At 44.0% G+C, this 22,406-nt stretch overlaps 1 protein-coding gene and 1 non-coding gene across 2 annotated transcripts in view; both read right to left on the bottom strand.

Annotated features, from left to right (window-relative positions):
• The window catches only part of SGPP2 (sphingosine-1-phosphate phosphatase 2), a 102,596-nt gene that overhangs the window by 10,433 nt on the left and 69,757 nt on the right, over positions 1-22,406 (bottom strand). The gene's annotated exons all lie outside the window — the stretch shown is intronic.
• On the bottom strand, positions 11,020-11,157 carry LOC119934368. Its single transcript, XR_005452920.1, has one exon. It is a non-coding gene; the product is annotated as a small nucleolar RNA SNORA7 (small nucleolar RNA).

Below are 22,406 nucleotides of genomic sequence, written 5' to 3'. Positions count from 1 at the left end.
CAGTCACTCAGTCAATTGTATTTATTGAGCATTTATTGGGTACAGTGCACTGTACTAAGCTCTTGGGAGAGTACAATACAATAAACAGACATATTCCCTGCCCATAACAAGCTTAGAATCTAGAGGGGGAGACAGACATTAATTTAACAAAAATACAAAATAACAGGTACATAAATGCTGTGGGGCTGGGAGGGAGGATGAATAAAGAGAGCAAGTCAGGGTGACACAGAAGGGAGCGGGAGAAAAGGAAAGGAGGGTTTAGTCAGGGAAAGCCTCTTGGTGGAGATGTGCCTTCAGTAAGGCTTTGAAGCCAGGGAGAGTCATGGGTTTGGGCACCAGAGCCCCTGAATCTATTAATCCATCAATGGTATATATTGAGCAAGTATGAGCCAAGCACTGTACTAAGCAGGTGGGAGTACAAGAGAATTAGTAGGCATTAATCCCGGCCCTCGGGAAGCATAGACTCTAGCCAGAGAGAACCTTCAGTCATCATGATGTGAATGGCAGAACACAGCAGAGAACGCTTTTCACCCCCTTCCCACTTTTTCCCCCAGGAAATCCAGTATTGTGATTCGGCCTGAAAAACAAGTGCTGAACAGGAAATCCTGGAAGATCTATGATCACCAAATTCTTTCCCAGCGAGTGCAGACATGTAAATATTTAAATCGGCCCAGGCCAAGCTGCATTTCCATCCCCATTTCATTGTTCTAATTCAAAAGGCATTATTACCATTTAGGTTCCAACTGAAGGTTCAATATTTACAATCACAGATTAAATTTTCTCTGATGGGGTCAGACTTCCCTTACTTAGAAAGTAAGAGAAACCAAACCAAAAATATCCCATTTTTCCCTGATAGACTCTATTGCCTTCTGGAAATCTTGGTCTTTATTATTCATTCTACCGGGATGACAAATGGAACCTAAGGGGCTGAGAATACAAGGATGCCAAAGAAATTGAAGTTTCCAAGTGTCCCCAAAGTTTTGGTGAGTGAATACATCTGTAGCCTCTAAATGAATATTTGTATTCCAGCTGAACAGAATTTCGGGGATTGAGCCATAATCCTCTTTCTAAACTATTAAATTTTGGCCAGTGCATATTTCCATTTGTGGATATACAGATTTACATTCTACCCCGATCATCTTCACTGGAGTATGCTATTGTGCCTAACAGACGGTTAGCTAGCTAGAGAGGGCAGAGTGAGAAGACCTATTCATTCAATTGTTAAGAAAGAATGCATTCAGATTGTTGAACTATTTATACCAAGGACTCCACAATTCTTGCATCCCTCAGTTTCCAGATCCCCTGCTGAGAATGTGAAGGGTCTTATCTGCCCTTGGCTGCCTCCTCAGAGTCAGCTGACACCAACTGTTTTACTTCATGCACAGTCCGCCTTTGTGGTGCTTTTCAGGTATTTACATTTTTACTCTCCCAGCATAATGCTGGGGAAGATTTTGATGATTATAGATTTCTGAGGATGCCCTATTGAGCACTTATTTCACAGGCTGTTAAAAGACATTCCATTTCTGTTTATTATTTCAATGAAAACTGATAGCTGTTAAATGAAAAAAACCCAAAACAAAACAAAAAGAAATCCAAAACTCTAATCCCGTAACTAACTATTGGGAGCACTATTAAGAGTGGGTGGACATTCGGAAATGCCCGGTCAGAAAATGTAATCCGAAAGAACGTAAGAGTTTGCCTTCAGGGGTTTGACTTGAGAAAATAATTATCAAGGTTGTCAACACAAACTGCTACCAATCTGAAAATCTTGTATCCACCCCAGCGCTTGGTATGGTGCTTGGCATACAGTAAGTGCTTAAATACCACGATTATCATTATTTATTAATCTAAGATTTAAATTGGAAGTGATAAAAAAGACTAAGAAAATGTCACCACGGTTTTGTATTGATTTTGTGGGGCATATTTTACAAACAATATACTGTGAAATATTTTAGAATAGAAGCAGTACAGCCTAGTGGATAAAGCACGGGCCTGGGAATCAGGAGGACTTGGGTTCTAATCGCGGCTCTGCCAACTGTTTGTTGTGTGACCTTGGGCAAGTCACTCAACTTCTCTGTGCCTCAGTTTCTTCAACTGTAAAATGGGGACACCTGTTCTCCCTCCTACTTAAACTGTGAGCCCCATGCGGGACAGAGGCTGTGTCTGACCTAATTAACTTGTACGTACCCCAGGCCTTAGAATAGTGTCTGACACATGGTAAGCGCTTAATAAACACCATAGGAGGCCTTCCCAGACTGAGCCCCCTCCTTCCTCTCCCCCTCCTCTCCCTCTCCATCCCCCCTACCTTACCTCCTTCCCTTCCCACAGCACCTGTATATATGTATATAGGTTTGTACGTATTTATTACTCGATTTATTTTACTTGTACATATTTATTCTATTTACTTTATTCTGTTAATATGTTTGGTTTTGTTCTCTGTCTCCCCCTTCTAGACTGTGAGCCCACTGTTGGGTAGGGACCGTCTCTATATGTTGCCAAATTGTACTTCCCAAGCGCTTAGTACAGTGCTCTGCACACAATAAGAGCTCAATAAATATGATCGAATGAATGAATGAATGAATAAAAAAGTGCCATCTGCATTGAGGTTACTGAGGACTCAGAGTATGTAGACTTAGGCCTCAAGCAGAAATTATATTGACTTTTTGAGCACCAAAGTGGTGATCAACTTTTAATAAGCATATCTGGCCAAGATTACTTCAGTCTGAACTCAGATCACATGGACTTTTTAATCATTAAACAATAAAACTGCAATAGTAGCACCTAATATGTTGAGAGCAGCGTATTAGTCACTTGAGAGAATACAATAAAAGTTAAAAACACAGTCCTTGCCCTAAGCAGCCTGGGCCATGAGAAAGAGCACAGACCTGGGCGGTAAGGGACCTGGGTTCTAATTCTAGTTCCACCTCTTGCCTGCTGTAGGGTAAATCACTTGGCTTCCCCATTTCTGTTTCCTCATAGGTAAAATAGGGACCAGATACCTGTCCTTTTCAATCAATCAATCAATCAATCGTATTTATTGAGCGCTTACTGTGTGTAGAGCACTGTATTAAGCGCTTGGGAAGTACAAGTTTTCCTGCTTAGACCGTGAGAGCTCCATGTGGGACAGGGACTGTGTCCGATCAGATTATCTCATATCTACCCCAGCGCTTGGTACAGTGCTCGGTACATGGTAAGTGCTTAATAAGTACCACGATTATTATTTTTAATTATCTTCATTATATAAAAAACAATTATCTTGAATGGTTATAGCATTCCGCTTTGTTCCGACCCGTGGAAAGATCGACCATTTTTACTTCAATATTAAAAAAAAAAATAGACTTTTAAAGTTACCATCAAAGCTTTGTCAGTTAGGGGCTGCTAAGTTCCATGATGTTGCCTACTGTTTCCTTCATTAGACTCTAAACTCCTTGGAATGGTTACTTCATCTTTTTCTTTGTACGTTCCTCAACCTTAGTTCGATGCTCTGCGTGGAGCAGGCCCTCAATTCTGTTGATTCTGACACTAGCACAGGACAAAATTTTGTGTTTTAATATTTTCAACTTACAATGATGCCAGAAGATGCTCACATAACTTTAAGGAAAGCAATCGTCTTGTTTTCTGCTCTAGTGCGTACTGTCAAACATTATTTCCCAAAAAGCACTAAAACAACTGTTTTCTTGACTAGGTTGCACTGGAATGACACTGAGACAAGCAAGTCTAAACAGCAGGTTTTCATGAAACAAAGTTTTTCCCCACCCATGATTTTCATTAATACCAACAGGTCGTAACTTTATTTAATCTTCGTGCTTGTCAAGTCAATAGGATTATGTCTTCAGATCAAATAAGCTGTCAGGTAGGTTATAGACATCATCTTTAACAAAAGGAGCTACAAGTTTGACAAGTTCAGAGAAAAGACTCTACAAATGCAAAAAATAATAATAATACTCAATCTTTTAACAAGTTCTGTTGTTGGGTAATTCCAAGCCATTGAAGTTCATCCTGACTGTTACTGGAGTGCTTAGGCAAGTCTTTCTGGGTTGAAATAGTTTAAGAGAACATAAGGACAGCTTACATTTTTTAAAATTATTATTATTATTATTAGTAGTAGTAGTACAAATGTGGTCAATAATCCTGGGATGAGAGAGAGAGATGGAGGCGAACTGGGGAGGGGTAAAAAAACGAGCTTTATGAGAGCTTTAGAGATTTTTGATAAAGCAGGATTATTGGACATCTATATTCAAGATTGTCCCTAATTTTGTTATCTTGTCTCACCCTTCTGGAAAGGTTGGAATGGGGTACATACAATTGTACTGTTTTTCACTAATTCATTCATTCAAATGTATTTATTGAGGACTTACTGTGTGCAGAGCATTGTACTAAGCACTTGGGAAAGTACAATACTGAAGTAACACATGACCCATCTCCCTCTAGGCATGGAGGGCAGGGAAGACAACCTGTAGTTTGAATCCTTTGCTCTCAAACCTGTTATACAGCTGATTGGCATTTAAATGAGAAGTAGATCAGTTTTGATCTTCCGCAAGGTTAAAGTCGCATCTCCTCTAATAAATCTCCCCTAATTAATCAGAAGCCAGATTCTTATCAACCCTTCACCGTCTCTTGCACTTGTGTATTTGCTTATAGACATTTGGAACTTGTGTGTGCTTAAATAAATATAATATTTGAGCATATAATATAATAAATGACATAAAATATACATATATATAAATCTACATAGATACATTGAATACTTCTATGTCTGTCACCCCTATCATCCTCATTGATCTATCAATGGTATTTAGTATTTACTGTGTGCAGAGCACTGTACTAAACTTTTGGGAGAGTGCAATATGATACATTGAATACTTCTGTCACCCCTATCATCATCGATCTATCAATCGTATTTATTTAGTATTTACTGTGTGCAGAGCACTGTACTAAACTTTTGGGAGAGTACAATATAACAGTAAAGAGACACATTCCCTGCCCACAGTGAGCTTACACTCTATGGGGCAAGGGGGCGGAGGGCAATTAGGTGCTCAATAAATACAATTCCTTGTACTACTACTACTAATAATAATGGCATTTATTAAGCGCTTACTATGTGCAAAGCACTGTTCTAAGCGCTGGGGAAGTTACCAAGTGATCAGGTTGTCCCACAGGGGGCTCACAGCCTTAATCCCCATTTTACAGATGAGATAACTGAGGCATGGAGAAGTTACGTGACTTGCCCAAAGTCACACAGCTGACAATTGGCGGAGCTGGAATTTGAACTCATGAACTCTGACTCCAAAGCCCGGGCTCTTTCCACTGAGCCACACTACTACTACTTAAAGATGTGCACCCGTCATTAAAATCTCAGAGTTGCCATAGGAGAAAGGGAAAAAAATATTAAGTTGTTAAACTGCAGTACAGCTATGGATACCTAGAGAGGCTTTCATGCTTGGATAACACTTCCCTTTTTAAATTGTACTTTGAGGCCAATTAATTTAATATTTGAAAGAAACCTGTGTTTCCCAAGTTTTCCATTTTTGATGAGAAAATTCTGTAGATTTGAATCTAGAAGCTCCAAACTCAAGTAGAAAAGTTGTGCAGTCGTTCATCAAAAATCATGCCACAGAAACCAAGTGTTCTGCTGATTTCTCCGGGCTCGCCACCCAATCAAAACTTTTCTCCAGTCCTGTGCCTCTGCTGTTTTTTTTCCAACTATAAATATTAACATTTCAAAAGTGTTCTTACTTTGCTGCTGGAGTCAGAGCCTCCTTCCATCTGCACGACTGAAGAATCCCCACTGAATGAGGGATTCTCCATCTCTGACACATTTGAGCTTCATGAATCCCTTCCCCAGGTTGGGGCTGGGCCAGAAGTGGGGGAGAAATTCATGGCATAGTGGACAGAGCACAGGACTGGGAGTCAGAAGGTCCTGGGTTCTAATCCCGGTTCCACCACTTGTCTGCTGGGTGACCTTGGGCAAATCACTTCACTTCTCTGGGCCTCAGTTACCGCCTCTGGAAAATGGGGATTGAGAGCGGGGGCCCCATGTGGGACAGGCACTGTGTCCAACCCAATTTGCTTATATCCACCCCAGCGCTTAGTACAGTGCCTGGCACACAGTAAGCACTTAACAAATACAATTATTATTATTATTATTATTATTATGTGTCATCAGCCTCATCTCTCCTTCTTAGTGCTGGGGGCCTGAGGCTTGGCCCTTTCCCTCCCAGAGCCAGGGGGAAGAGGAGGAGAGTATATTTCACCTCCTCCAGGAGGCCTTCCCAGACTGAGCCCCCTCCTTCCTCTCCCCCTCACCCCCCTGCCTTACCTCCTTCCCCTCCCCACAGCACCTGTATATATGTATATATGTTTGTACGTATTTATTACTCTATTTATTTTACTTGTACATATTTATTCTATTTATTTTATTTTGTTAATATGTTTTGTTTTGTTGTCTGTCTCCCCCTTCTAAGGGTAGGGACCGTCTCTATATATAGACTGTCTCTATATACTTCCCAAGCGCTTAGTACAGTGCTCTGCACACAGTAAGCACTCAATAAATACGATCGAATGAATGAATGAATGAATATATGTGCTGGACCAATGTTAGAATAACAATAATAATAATGTTAATTGTGGTATTTGTTAAGCGCTTACTACGCCAAGCACTGTACTAAGTGCTGGGGTGGTTATAAGCAAATTGGGTTGGACACAGTCTCTGTCTACTTAGCGTTCACAGTTTTAATCAATCAATCAATCAGTCATATTTATTGAGCGCTTACTGTGTGCAGAGCACTGTATTAAGCACTTGGGAAGTACAAGTTGGCAACATATAGAGACAGTCCCTACCCAACAGTGGGCTCACAGTCTAGAAGGGGGAGACAGAGAACAAAACAAAACATATTAACAAAATAAAATAAATAGAATAGATATGTACAAGTAAAATAAATAAATAAATAGAGTAATAAATATGTACAGACATATATACATATATACAGGTGCTGTGGGGAAGGGAAGGAGGTAAGACGGGGGGAATGGAGAGGGGGGCGAGGGGGAGAGGAAGGAGGGGGCTCAGTCTGGGAAGGCCTCCTGGAGGAGGTGAGCTCTCAGTAGGGCCTTGAAGGGAGGAAGACAGCTAGCTTGGCGGATGTTGGGAGGGAGGTAATTCCAGGCCAGGGGGATGACATGGGCCGGGGGTCGACGGTGGGACAGGCCAGAACGAGGCACGGTGAGGAGATTAGCGGCAGAGGAGCAGAGGGTGCGGGGTGGGCTGTAGAAGGAGAGAAGGGAGGTGAGGTAGGAGTGGGCGAGGGGATGGACAGCCTTGAAGCCCAGGGTGAGGAGTTTCTGCCTGATGCGCAGATTGATTGGTAGCCACTGGAGATTTTTGAGGAGGGGAGTAACATGCCCAGAGCGTTTCTGGACAAAGACAATCCGGGCAGCGGCATGAAGTATGGATTGAAGTGGGGAGAGACACGAGGATGGGAGATTGGAGAGGAGGCTGATGCAGTAGTCCAGATGGGATAGGATGAGAGCTTGAATGAGCAGGGTAGCGGTTTGGATGGAGAGAAAAGGGCAGATCTCATTTTATAGATGCGGTTATCACAGAGAAGTCAAGTGACTTGCCCAAGGCCACACAGCAGACAAGTGGTAGAGCTGGGATGAGAACTCATGACCTTCTGATTCCCAGGCTTATGCTCTATGCCATACTGATATCAAACTGAGTGTAGCCTAATGGAAAGAGCACAGGCCAGGAGGTCAGAGGACCAGGGTTCGAATCCCAGTTCTGCCAATTGCTTTCTGTTTGACTAGCGTGGCTCAGTGGTAAGAGCACAGGTTTGGGAGTCAGAAGTCATGGGTTCTAATCCCAGCTCCACCACATGTCTACTGTGTGACCTCGGGCAAGTCACTTAACTTCTCTGAGCCTCAGTTACCACATCTGTAAAATGTGGATGAAGACTGTGAGCCTCACGTGGGACAACCTGATCACCCCAACGCTTAGAACAGTGCTTTGCATATAGTAAGCACTTAACAAATGCCATTATTATTATTATTATTATTTTAGGCAAGTCATTTAACTTCTCTGTGCCTCAATTCTCCTGTTCTCCTTCCTACTTAAACTGTAAGCTTGTTGTGGGCAGAGACTCCTTAGTACAGTGCTAAATGCTTAGTACAGTGCTCTGCACACACTAAGTGCTCAATAAATAAAATTGAATGAATGAATGTGTCTGTTTATTGTCCTATTGTACTCTCCCAAGTGCTTAACACAGTGCTCTGCACACAGTAAATGCTCAATAAATATGATTGACTGACTGACTACTTAGAGAGTGAACCCCATAAGGGATAGGGATTGTGTCCAACCTAATTAACTTGTACCTATCCTAGGACTTGGCACAGCGTTTGACACATAGTAAGTGCTTAACAAATATCATAAAAATCCCCACCTCTGAGGCAGGTTCAGGCCCTGCCTTTATGAAGATATATACTTGAACACACACGTATGTAAATTAAAGGCACACTACTAATTTCCACAACTTTCAGGGTTGCAACTGGAGAGTTTCCAGTATTCTACCAGTCTTGACTTCAGGAGGGAGAGTCCAGGAGAGGCCTACCCTCTCCATTCCTAGCTTGGCCAGTGGCTAACAAGTGGAACGTAATCTGCTACAAGTCAATATTCACCTATGCTGGGCAGCAGCGGCATGGAAGAGAATCGAGGGCAGAGACACAGGTTTACTGCATGACAGCAGGCAATGGTAAACCACTTCCATATTTTCATCAAGAAAACTCTATGGGTACACTACCAGAACGATTGCAGATGGAGACGGGGCATTCTGGGAGAGAGGTGTCCATAGCATCGCTATAGGTCGGACACAACTCAACAGCATAAGACAAAAACAACTAATTTCCAAACCCAAATGGAACATTACTCTTCAGATGGTCCTATCATAGTGCAGATTCAATTTCAACCTCAGACATTTCGTTTGGCACCATCGATTTTACCAAGGAACATGTTTTTCTACCAATTCTGGTTGAAGGTCATCAACCAGTTCAGCTTGTTTCCTCGGTCAGCCAAACAATAATATTTATTGAATAATTACTGTGTGTTGAGGACTGTACTGACAGCTTGAGAGGGTCCAATACAATTAGTTGCCAAGATCACAGCCCTCAGGGACCTACCAGTCTAAAGCGAGTGGGAGAAGGCGGGGAGGGAGATACTAAAATATTCAATCAGTCAATAGTATTTGACTACTTCCTGAGTGCAGAGTCTGTACGACTAAGTGCTTGGGAAAGTACAATACAATAGAATTGGTGGACACGATCCTTGTCCACAAGTCTTGTCCACAGTCTTTTAGACTGTGAGCCCACTGTTGGGTAGGGACTGTCTCTATATGTTGCCAACTTGTACTTCCCAAGTGCTTAGTACAGTGCTCTGCACACAGTAAGCGCTCAATAAATATGATTGATTGATTGAACTTACAGTCTACAGGGGGAGACAGACATAACAATCAATTATGGATGGGGAAATAGTAGAGGATAAAATAAATGATAGATAAGAGGAAGAAGGAGAAGGGGATATGTACGTGAGTTAGCGCTTAAAGAATAGGGTAGGTATGATATGTACAGAGCCTTACAGGGGTTATAATACTTAAGTGACACAGAAGTGGCAGTTGTTGGGCTGTAAGCCGGGAACTGACTTGCAGCTAAGAATTACATTTTTTCTGATGTCAATATTCCAAAATCTCCCTCTTAAGCAACATCAGAATCCAGAATCAGATACTAGAAAGAATTTACTAATTTAGTGTAGAGGGAAAACTAGGGGGTTAAGATGATGCAATTTGTGGGAATGTGTACACACACACTCACACACACCTCCCCTTCCCTCCCAACAAATGCATAGGCAATGCAGAATCATTTTCAAATGGGAATTACATCCTACTGTAACAGACTGTGAGTCCCAGGTGGGACAGGGATTGTGTCCAGCTTGATTATTTTGCATGTACTCCAGTGCTTGGCACATAATTGGAACTTCTTCTTCTTATTATTATTATTATTATTAGTAGTAGTAGCAGTATATTCAGTCTAGGGAATCTGCTCAATTTAATTAATATGGCATTTATTAGGCATAAATAGAGCATACTAAATGCCAAAATACTATGCCAATTGCTGAAATAAATACATGATAATCAGATTTAACCCTGTCCCTGTCCCGCCTATTCAAATGTGGGTCTTTTCCTCATTGAGAAACAGCCTGGTCTAGTGGATACAGCACTGGCCTGGAAGTCTGAAGTACCTGAGTTCTAATCCCGGCTCCGCCACTTGTCGGCTGTGTGACCTTGGGCAAGTCAACTTAACTCCTCTGTGCCTCAGTTCCCTCATCTGTAAGGTGGGGAGTAGGACAGTGAGCCCCATGTGCGACATGGACCGTGTCCACCCTGAGTTATTTATGCCTGCCCCAGCACATAGTAACCACTTAAATACCATAAAAATATTCCAAAACCTGGAATTCAAATTCACTTCCTTTGAGTCAGTCAATCAATCAGTAACTAGAATTTACTGCTTGCAAAGTTTTGTCCCGAGGGCTGTTACTCCCCAGTATTTCCTAGATATAGCTGCTCCACAGAACTCCCTTTCCTATCAGCTTTTTCATCAGGTTTCGGGCAATGCCCATCTTCTGCAAGCAATATGCACCAAACCTCATGGGGAGAAGGGGGAAGTGCCAGAAACTGAGATAATCCTTTACATTTAAAGACTGATATGATTCCTAGATTCCCAACTATTATTTTAATAGGCCAGATACTCCACCAATTGTCTTATGCCGTCAAGTCATTTCCAGCCCATAGTGACTTCACGGACACATCTCTCCTAGGATGCCCCGCTCTCCATCTGCAATCATTCTGGTAGTGGATCCAGAGAGTTTTCTTGATAAAAATACGGAAGCGGTTTATCACTGTCTCCTTCCACACAGTAAACTTGAGTTTCTGCCCTCTACTCTCCCACGCCACTGCTGCCCAGCACGGGTGAGTTTTGACTTGTAGCAGATTGCCTTCCACTCGCTAGTCACTGGCCAAGCTAGGAATGGAATGGGTAGGCCTCTGCTTGACTCTCCTTCCCATAGCAAAGACTTGTAGAGTACTGGAAACTCTCCAGGTTTGACCCTGAGAGGGGACCGCACCAATACAACACCTATTTCTACTAAAGGTGATGGAAGGAGCCCTTTTGGGATCTCCTCCCATACTATCATTTTATGAATGTAAATTAAGGACTTTCAAAACCCAGAATCAACTAGCGTAAGTGCATAACGTGCTGCTTCCTTGCAATATACCTCTTCGGACTCTTCCTTCCTGCTCTCTCTTCTGGCTCCTCCGCAGGTAGTTCTGGATTCCCTCCCACTCCACCGGGATCCCAGACAATTTGTCCTTCGGGAAGTGTTGACTGATATCCCTTCACTCTTGAGGAAGGCGCAGTGAAGAGGAGACTCACTTCCTATGCTTTGTCATCAAGGATAAAGTGAATTCTACAGAAGTTTCCCCCATGGACTAGGCTCCCCTGGGAAACATCTGCAGGAGAAATTCCAAGAAGCAACTTCAGTGCTTCACAAGTGACTCAGGAATCCCCATTCCTCCTTCTCACCCCTTGATTTCACCACTAGTGGGGCCTAGTGGAAAGAGCCCAGGCCTGGGAGCCGGATGACCTGGGTTCTAATCCTTCTTCCTCCACTTGCCTGCTGTGTGACCTTAGTCAAGTCATTTCACTTCTCTTCAATCCTTGTTCTCCCTCCTACTTAGACTGTGAGCCCCATGTGGGACAGGGACTGCGTCCAACCTGATAAACTCATATGAACCCCAGCGATTAGAACAGTGCTTGACATAGAGTAAGCACTTAATAAATACCATAAAACAAAAATAAATAAATGAAAATAAACCATCAGAGGACGACAGAGCACAGGTCGCCACATCTCGGGGGACGAGGGGTTATAGGCCCTGTCTACTCTGCTCCTCCACAATCCCTTCCTGAACAATCAATCAGTAGTATTTACTGAGCACTTACCAGTGCAGAGCACCGTACTAAGTGCTTGAGAGAATACAACAGAGTTGGTAGTCAAATTCCCTAATGATAAACAGAATACAACAAAACTTCTGACAAATTCCAGGTGAGAAAAAACGCTTGAAGTTTATGCCCAGCTTTGACCCAACTGCTTAGGTCTGCTTTGTTGACACTTTTAAGCACTTAGTACGGTGCTCTGCACACAGTAAGTGCTCAATAAATACGATTGATTGATTTGGAAAGTAAAAATGTCTAAAATTTTCATTAGAAAATAAAGTTGAAAAATCTGAGAGGTGAAACTGAATGGCAATGGGTAGCGAGTAATGTCTTCTAAGTCACTGACTCTGGTCTGTAGCTTTACCGCCTGCTACTATGGGCAAAATGAACATAGCATTCAGCACTTAGAACAGTGCTTGGCACATAGTAAGCACTTAACAAGTACCATAACTATTATTATAATCCAGCCTCTCCAGCTGGATGTACCAAATACATTCTGAATAAGTGTAACACAAAAAGGGCAGGGGGAAAAAAAGGAAAACTATATAAGGCTTCAATTCACTTGGTAAATACCAAGATGAAATATTGTTAATAAATAAATGATGTTCGAAATGCAAATTAGAAGACACTGAAAATACCTGACGTATAAGCACTTGACTATAACCATAGCTTTTTCATTATTAGGAAAAACAGAAAGCTGAAATCTTCCCTTTTTTCTAAGATCAATTTTAAACTGATTCTCCATCTCTTTTTACCACTGTTTACAAAGAAATCTAAAATTGGATATGAACTGGACTTTTTTTTTCTTTTAGAAGACCGTAATCAAATGGACCCTTCTCAGGGTCGCACCTGAAGAGTTTCCAGTATTTTACCAGTCTCGACTATGGGAAGAAAAGTCAAGCAGAGGCATTTACATTCCATCCCTAGCTTGGGCAGTGGCTAGCCAGTGGAAGGCATCCTGCTATAAGTCAAAAGACACCTGTGTTGGGCAACAACAGCACGGGAGAGAGACAGGGGCGGAGACTCAGGTTTACTGAGGTGAAAAAGGCAACAGTAAACAAGTTCTGTATTTATACCAAGAAAACTCTATGGATACACTACCAGAACGATTGCAGATGGAGACGGGGCGTTCTGGGAGAGACGTGTCCGTGATGTCGCTATGGGTCGGAGATGATTTGGCATAAGGCAAGACAAGAATCAAATGGAAATGGCAATGAGATGACACATCTTTAGTTTTACTTAACTTTTGTATTTGCATTTTGTATTTGGGATTCGATCTCCCACAGGAAAGGGATATATTTGGCCTTCAGTAGGCAGCACTGACTACCATAAAAAGTATTTGACAAAAAGTTGGGGAAGGAGAACTGGATTCAATTTCAACTAATAGGAGAAGCAGCATAGCCTAGAGGATAGGCCCGGGAGTGAGAAGGACCTGGGTTCCAGTCCAGGCTCTGCCACTTGCCTGCTCTTTGACCTTGGGCAAGTCACTTTACTTCTCTGGGCCTCGGTTACCTCATCTGTAAAATGGAGATTAAGACTGTGAGCCCCATGAGTGACAGGGATCGTGTCCAACCCGATCACCTTGTATCTACCCCAAAGCTTAGAACAGGGCCTGGACCATAGTAAGCACTTAACACATACTATTTAAATAAAAAATTAAAAAGAAACTGCTTGGCACAGACCAGTTTGGCCTTGCCAGGCCTCTGATTCCTCATAATAATAATAATAGTAACGATGGAATTTGTTAAGTGCTTACTATGTGTGAAGCACCGTTCTAAGCACTGGGGAGGTTACAAGGTGATCAGGTTGTCCCATGGGGGACTCACAGTCTTAATCCCCATTTTACAGATGAGGTAACTGAGGCACAGAGAAGTTAAGTGACTTGCCCAAAGTCACACAGCTGACAGTTGCCAGAGCTGGGATTTGAACCCATGACCTCTGACTCCAAAGCTTCATCAGAGATAAAACCATAAAGCCATTAATGTGAGTGAAATGGCTTGATGCATTCCAAAACAAGGGGTCCATTTAACTATAAGATTAAGCATTATTCAGAAGGCAGATGGATGGGAAAGAAGAGAAGGTCAGTAATCCAGGGCATTGGCTTTGGTGGGCTATTTACTGCATGATGGGCTACTTAAGGCATTTATTGTTGCTGAGAGCTCAAAGTCACAGAAGGGATCTGATTAAAATATACTGCCACTACCAGGATAGGAGATGATATATGCAATAGATGGTAAATATCCAAATCACTAAAATTCTCACTCGGTAGAAAATCTAAGGGCTGCCTGAAATACCTATATCCAGAGGTCCACTGTGGTGAGTTGGGTTGTTGAGTAACTTACTTCCTTTTAGTATCTAGATGAAATACCTGGGAAAGCGAGCAAGAAAGGTAGAGAGAATGGACAGTGGGAAGGAAGTAGGGGAGGGGAGAGCTTAACTGATAAAGAACTTCCCCTTAATATCCAGGTAAAATCTCTGGGTCAGTGAGGAAGGTAGGAAAGGAGAAAGAACAGTGGGAAGGAAGGAGGGAAGAGCTTCATTGATAAAGTACTTCTCCATTATTCATTCAATTCATTCAATCATATTTATTGAGCGCTTACTATGTACAGAGCACTGCATTAAATGCTTGGTAAGTACAAGTTGGCAACATATAGAGACAGTCCCTACGCAACAACAGGCTCACAGTCTAGAAGACTGTGAAACCATTAGGTTTATATTTCTGCTTTCAAACATGCTCATGTGTCCCCTGTCCTAAAAAAAATTCCTCCCTTGACCCCACAGCTTCCTCCGGTTATTGCTCCATCTCTCTCTTACCATTCCTCTCCAAACTCCTTGAGTGAGTCGTCTATACTCACTGTTTGAAGTTCCTCTCCTCCAATTCTCTCCTGGACCCCCTCCAATCTGGCTTCCATCCTCTTCACTCCACAGGAACTTCCCCCTCAAAGGTCACAAATGAGCTTCTTCTTGCCAGATCCAACAGCCTCCATCCTAATCCTTCTCAACCTCTCAGCCTCCTTGGACGCTGTCGACCAGCCCGTGCTCCTGAAAATATTATCCAACCTTAGCTTCACTGACACTGTCCTCTACTGGTTCTTCTCCTATCTCTCTGGCCACTCATTCTCAGTCTCTTTCACATGCTCCTCCTCTGCTTCCCATCCCCTAACTGTGGGAGTCCCTCAAAACTCAGTTTTGGGTCCCCTTTTATTCCCCATCTACACTCACTCCCTTGGGGAACTCAATTGCTCCCATGACTTCAACTACACCTCCGTGTAGATGACTGATTCCCAAACCTACATTTCTAGCCCTTCTCTCTCTTCCTCTCTGCACTCTTGCATTTCCTCCTCCCTTCAAAGACATCTCTTCTTGGATGTCCTGCTTACACCTCAAACTTAACCTGTCCAAAACAGAACTCCTTATCTTCCCACCCAAAACCTGTTCTCCCCTTGATTTTCCCACCATGACAGAGCGCCACCATCGTTCTTGTGTTTCAAGCCCATAACCTTGGTGATATCCTTGACTCCTCTCTCTCATTCAACCCACACATTCAATCTATCTCTAAATCCTGTCAGTTCAGCCTTCACAACATCGCTGAAATCCATCTTTTCCAATCCATCCAAATTGCTACCACTTAAATCCAAGCAATTATTCTATCCCACTTTGATCAGCCTCCTTGCTGATCTCCCTGACTCTTGCCTCTCCCCACTCTAGGCCATATGTCACTCTGCTGCCCAGATCATTTTTCTACAAAAATGTTTACTCCATGTTTCTCCACAGCCTCAAGAGCCTCCAGGGGCTGCCCGTCTGCCTCTGCATCCAACAGACACTCCTTACCATAGACTTTAAAGCACACAATCACCTTGCCCTCTCCTACCTCACTTTGTTGCTCTCCTATTACAACCCAGCCCACACGCTTTGCTTCTCTAATGCCTATTTACTCACTGTATGTCAATCTCATCTATCTCACAGCTGACCTCTGACTTAAATCATGCCTTTGGCCTGGGACAACTTCCCTCTTCATATCATACAATCACTCTACCCACTTCTAAAGCATTATTGAAGGCACATCTTCTCCGAGAGGCCTTCCCTAAGTCCTCTTTTCCCATTCCCTTCTGCATCACCCTGATTTTCTCCCTTTATTCACTCCTCCCTCAGCCTCACAGCATTTATGTACATATCCTTATTTATTTATATTAATGTTTGTCTCCCCCTCTAAACTATGAGTTTGTTGTCGGCAGGGAATGTATCTTCCAATTCTGTTACACTGTACTTTCCCAAGTGCTTAGTATATAATAATGACATTTATGACATTTATTAAGCGCTTCCTATGTGATAAGCGCTGGGGGAGATACAGGTTGTCCCACACGGGGCTCACGGTCTTAATTCTCAATTTACAGATGATGTAACTGAGGCCCAGAGAAGTGAAGTGACTTGCCCAAAGTCACACAGCTGACAAGTGGCAGAGCCGGGATTTGAACCCATGACCTCTGACTCCAAAGCCCATGCTCTTTCCACTGAGCCACGCTGCTTCTCTGGTGCTCTGCACATAGTAAGTGCTTAATAAAAACAATTGATTGATTGACTGATTACCAACTCTGTTCGATTGTACTCTTGCAAGTGCTGAATAGTGTTCCACACACCCTGAGCACTCAATACGACTTATTGATCAGTTGACCGATTGCTTAGGTGAATCAGAATTGACCCATGGGACTATTTGCAGGTGTGGCTGGGAGGGTGACCATAGGCAAATGATACTGGTGGTAGTTGCTCTTTCTCTCTCTCTCCCTGGCTATCACTGCCTTACTCTCCTCTCCAAAACTCTTCAAAGGGCCTGAAAACAAGGAGAAAAGGAGCTGTCCACAAATTAGACCTCTGCGGCTCAAAATGGGATCTCTATTAGGGGAAGCTGTCTTCTGCTTCTACTGAAGAGTAGGAGTGCAGAATAGGGTTGTTCACCGCTTTCCAGTACCCGAGGAAGCAAATGAACTCAGCTGGTGATTTACGCTGTGAAACAGCATTAACTTCTTTTTGTTAATCCACATAGGAGTAGGGCAAAAGTTGGAACATTAAACAATCTGAGGGGAAAATGTACACTGCCACCCTCTTTCCACCCTCACAACGTTAGCCAAGAGATTGATGTAGGGGATTTTAAACGTCTAGGAAAGGACAACAAAAACGTTACACTCTTTCGACCAAAGAATTCCGTACAGATGGCAGATATTTTGGCATCTGAAAAGCTATTTCAATGTTCTCCAATTCCAACCAAAACGAAAGCAAAGCTTATAAAAAAAGCAAGTGATTAATCTAAATAACTGTATAATTATCTACAGACGCAATAAAAATTTTTTGTGGTCGTCATAAAACATCAGGACAACTTTTCAACCAATTCAAGATTTAAACAACAGGGTGAATTATTCACTAAATTAATAAAATCTAGCAGAAAAACAAAAGTGCTGCCCTATTTTAATGTTGATACCGTAGGATATTTTTTTGCAAAGTATTCATAAATTACTAGAGGTCCTGCACCCAGTGATCTACTTAAATAATAATGATCTTATTGCTAACTTTTAGGGGGTGGGTAGGAAGAGTAAGCGCATAAAAAATGGAAGGAAGGAACATAATAAAAACTAGGAAAGAACCACTTAAAAATGTTGACTTGTGCCCTTTTTCCACTGTGGATAAACCAAGACTCAGTTGCTTCTGTCCACTGCAGCCTAAATCCTATCCATTAGCGACTAGTCAGGGGCCTCAGTTGTCTTTCCCCAGGCTGTCTGCTGGCACAGAACGTCTATTGTTTTAAAATCAGGAAGGAAGGTAGAGTCATGGGGAGAAAAATCCATTAGTGCAGTGGATTAGAAAATTCCTGCCTGCTGTCAGTCCCTCAAGGGTTAAAGAAGAAAGGGCCCTCCCTAATGTGTCCTTGGAGGACTGTGGTCAATTGTGGAGGTTCTAAACTTTCACCTTCCTCGGGATCTCTCAAAAAAGAAACCTTGGGGCATTTTGCCGGGTGCTCACCCCTCTAGGATTAGGGGTGAGGATGGGAAAGGGTCAGGGCCACAGCCACTGCAGTGAGCAGAGGGGAGGTGGAACAGTATTCGCAGGTTGCCTCCTTGGGAGTGAGTAATAAGAATAATAATATTTAAGGTATTTGGTAAGCACTTACTATGTGCCAAGCGCTGCTGTAAGTGCTGGGACAGATACAAGGTAATCTGGTTGTCCCACGTGGGACTCACAGTCTTAATCCCCATTTTAGAGATGAGGTAACTGAGGCACAGAGATGTTAAGTGGTTTGCCCAAGGTTACACAGCAGTGAAGTGGTGTAGAGGGGAGCCAGCTAGGAACCCACACCCCAGATTGACACCCCTGGATGGAGTGAGCAGGGAGGAACAGGCCGAGAACCCAACCCCTGCCCCAGCAGCTGGGGGGAGAGCGGCAGGAAACAGGACAGGGGGGCTGCACCTGACTGTGGGGAGTAGCAGAATGGAGAGGGAGTATACTGCTGAAGCAGCCTGGCTTAGTGGAAAGAGCACAGGCTTGGGAGTCAGAGGTTGTGGGTTCTAATCCCGACTCAGCCACTTGTCAGCTGTGTGACTTTGGGCAAGTCACTTGACTTCTCTGTGCCCCAGTTACCTCACCTGTAAAATGGGGATGAAGACTGTGAGCCCCACGTGGGACAACCTGATAACCTTGTATCTACCCCAGTGCTTAGAACTGTGTTCTGCACATAATAAGCTCGGCACATAACAAATGCTATCATTATTACTATTATTACTGAGACGAAGGTGCAGAAAGAAAGGGACCGAGGCTTCTCAAGGGCAGAGTCCATGGCTTCTATACTCCCTGAAGCGCTTCTGGCAATGTCTGCTGTTGACTGGAGCAAAGAACTTCTAGCCAGTCGGCTCCAGCTCCCAGGTGTGTTGAGGGGAAGGCGGCATTGGGCTCAAATCGGAGTGTCCCATTCTGGTCTGGTCCCCTCTGGCCGCCGAGCACCTCGCTGGGCCCAGGAGCTGGATTTGGGCTCCCTCCTGGCAGCTGGCCATGCCTGTGGCAGCTCTTGCCCATGGAGTCAGGAATGCGGGGAGCACAGGCCCAAGGTGGCCACTCCTCACCCTCGGCTTCAAGGCTGTCCATCACCTCGCCCCCTCCTACCTCACCTCCCTTCTCTCCTTCTCCAGCCCAGCCCGCACCCTCCGCTCCTCTGCTGCTAATCTCCTCACCGTGCCTCGTTCTCGCCTGTCCCACTGTCGACCCCCAGCCCACGTCCTCCCCCGGCCTGGAATGCCCTCCCTCCCCACATCTGCCAAGCTAGCTCTCTTCCTCCCTTCAAGGCCCTACTGAGAGCTCACCTCCTCAGGCCTTCCCAGACTGAGCCACCTCCTTCCTCCTCCCCCTCTCCATTCCCCCGGCCTTACCTCCTTCCCTTCCCCACAGCACCTGTATATATGTTTGTACGTATTTATTACTCTATTTATTTATTTATTTTACTTGTACATATCTATTCTATTTATTTTATTTTGTTAATATGGTTTTTTTTGTTCTCTTTCTCCCCCTTCTAGACTGTGAGCCCACTGTTGGGTAGAGACCGGCTCTATATGTTGCCAACTTGTACTTCCCAAGTGCTTAGTACAGTGCTCTGCACACAGTAAGTGCTCAATAAATACAATTGATTGATTGATTAATCAACCATGCCCACGGCCAGCTCGGAGGCTGAAGGGAGCCCGGGGGCGACAGGGGGGCATAGGCGGCCACTCTTCCACAGTTCTTCCATCATGTCGTCCTCTCCCCTTGTCCCATCCACAGCCCCTCAAGAATCCCACCAACGGGATTCAGTGGAGCGAATCCCGCTCCCACTGTCTACTGTCCCCAACCCTCCTCCCCGATTCAAAATAGAGCAAGGTGAGGAATTGGGATGTGCACCCTCACATACAAATGCTACACATATGTTAAATTAGTCCTGTGGCAGCCATATAGCACACTTTGGGAAAGTGGGGATTTTGCAGTCTTGGGCAATCGGGTGGGGGTTGAGGGAGAAGGAATGAAGCCTAGATTTGTGCGGTCTTCCCCATGTCTCCTGGATACAGCCCTGGCATGCAACAAGTGTTTAATATTATTTTAAAATGTAATGCTATTTATCTAGATTTATAAAGGGAAATATCGGTTAGGAGTTACTTAATTCACCTAGAACTCAGTAGAATAAAACCGCTCATAAAACCGCTGTTTCGTTTTGTTTTGCTGTCTGTTTTGTTTTGCTGTCTGTCTCCCCCTTCTAGACTGTGAGCCCGTTGTTGGGTAGGGACCATCTCTATATGTTGCCAACTTGTTCTTCCCAAGTGCTTAGTACAGTGCTCTGCACACAGTAAGCGCTCAATAAATACGATTGAATGAATAATAACAGATCATGGACATGGCCCAGTCATCCTCCCTGAAACACCCCTTCACTGAGCACAGGCCAGCATTCATTGCCCAGGCTTCAGCTTTCCATGTGGGATAGTGAACAGGAGTTCTGTGTTTCGGTACAGCCGACTTCTCACCCACAAAGAGCATCGGGATTGTCCTCTCTGAGACGCAAGGAGAATGGACCCACCAGTAAGCTGTGAGCAGGAAAAGTTGGACCTTTGTGTCTCGGAGTAATAATAATTGTAATTGTGGTATTTGTTAAGCGCTTACTGTGTTCCAGGCACTGAGCTGGGGTCTTGTCTTATGCTGTGGAGTTGTCTCCGACCCGTAGAGATTCCACGGACACATCTCTCCCAGAACACCCCACTCTCCATCTACAATTGTTCTGGTAATGTATGGCTACAAGCAAATTGGGTTGGACACAATCCCTGTCCCAGGTGGGGCTCAGTCTCAATCCCCATTTTAGAGATGGGGTAACAGAAGCCCAGAGAAGTGAAGTGACCTATCCATGGTCACACAGCAGATAAGTGGCAGAGACGGGATTAGAACCCGTGATCTTCAGATGCCCAGCCCAGTGCTCTATCCACTATCATCATCATCATCAATCATATTTATTGAGCGCTTACTGTGTGCAGAGCACTGTACTAAGCGCTTGGGAAGTACAAGTTGGCAACATATAGAGACAGTCCCTACCCAACAGTGGGCTCACAGTCTAAAAGAATCTATGCCACGCTGCTTCTGGCACGGGCTCACTCTCCTTTGACTGACAGTGGTTTTCCCTGGGCACTAGAACCCAGCATAGGTTGGCTCTCAGAAACACAGGTCACAAGTGGGCCAATCCACCCGATCCCACTTCCAACCTACCTATTCCAGCTGAGAGTGGTAGGTAAGGGAGGAGAAAAGCACTTGGGTGAGTCTTGGCGCAGTCGGGGACTTCAAGTCTCCGGACAGCACCACATATGAGCCACCCTACCCCCTTCCCCACAAACATGGCACTACTTTCTGGTACAAGTCGGTCGCCCTGGGCCTCAGCCTGAGCACAACCCAAATCTAGCCAAGCCGGGCTGCGTAGGGGCCTACAGGGCTCATTTCCAGTTCTCACTCGGCACCTTCCTCAGCTCACAGACATCATGATGATACAGGGCATCGTGAAGTGATCTGCCCGCACAAGGTATTCACATGTATCAACACTGTCAGTGTTAAGTGATAAAAATCTTACAGGGCAGGATCATGTTAGCATAACAGGTTTGGCACAGCAGCCAGTTTGGTGTCATATAAATAAGGGAGAATTTATCTGAAAAATCTTTGGGTAGCGATGAAGGACTTCCCACAGTATTTATTCTTTAGCTCTCCAGAATGAAATGAAAGATCATAAATGGACACAAGTGATAATGATAAAAATAATATTAATGATAATAATAACTGTGGTGTTTGTTAAGTGCTTGCTATGTGTCAGGCACTGTACTAAGCATGGGGATGGATGCAAGCAAGTCAGATTGGACAGAGTCCCTGTCCCACCTGGGGCTCACAGTCTTAATCTCCAGGTGAGGGGACTGAGGCACAGAGAGGTTAAGTGACTTGCCCAGGGTCACACAGCAAACAAGTAGCAGAGTCAGGATTAGAGCCCAGGTCCTTTCGACTCCAACAAGGCCAGGCTGCTTCTCTATGAAATTCTACCTAATTTGTAGTGCCCATTATAAACTGCCTCTAAGATTTACCCTTGGCCACTCTAGATACAGGACAGTAGCATCCAACTTGTACTTCCCAAGCGCTTAGTAAGGTGCTCTGCACACAGTAAGCGCTCAATAAATACGATTGAATGAATGAATAAATATGTTTATGCCAGATTTCATCAGGTAACGTCACCTAATTCCATGCTTAAACTCAATATGGCCACTTGAAGGTCACCTCTTCCTTTCTAATAGCAGGAGTGTAACAAAACCCCTCTTGTCTTATCTACTCTTCTAAGCTGTGTCTCC

This window comes from Tachyglossus aculeatus, chromosome 1 (assembly GCF_015852505.1).
Source record: "Tachyglossus aculeatus isolate mTacAcu1 chromosome 1, mTacAcu1.pri, whole genome shotgun sequence".
NCBI classification, from domain to species: domain Eukaryota; kingdom Metazoa; phylum Chordata; class Mammalia; order Monotremata; family Tachyglossidae; genus Tachyglossus; species Tachyglossus aculeatus.
This window is presented reverse-complemented; position numbering and strand designations above follow the sequence as displayed.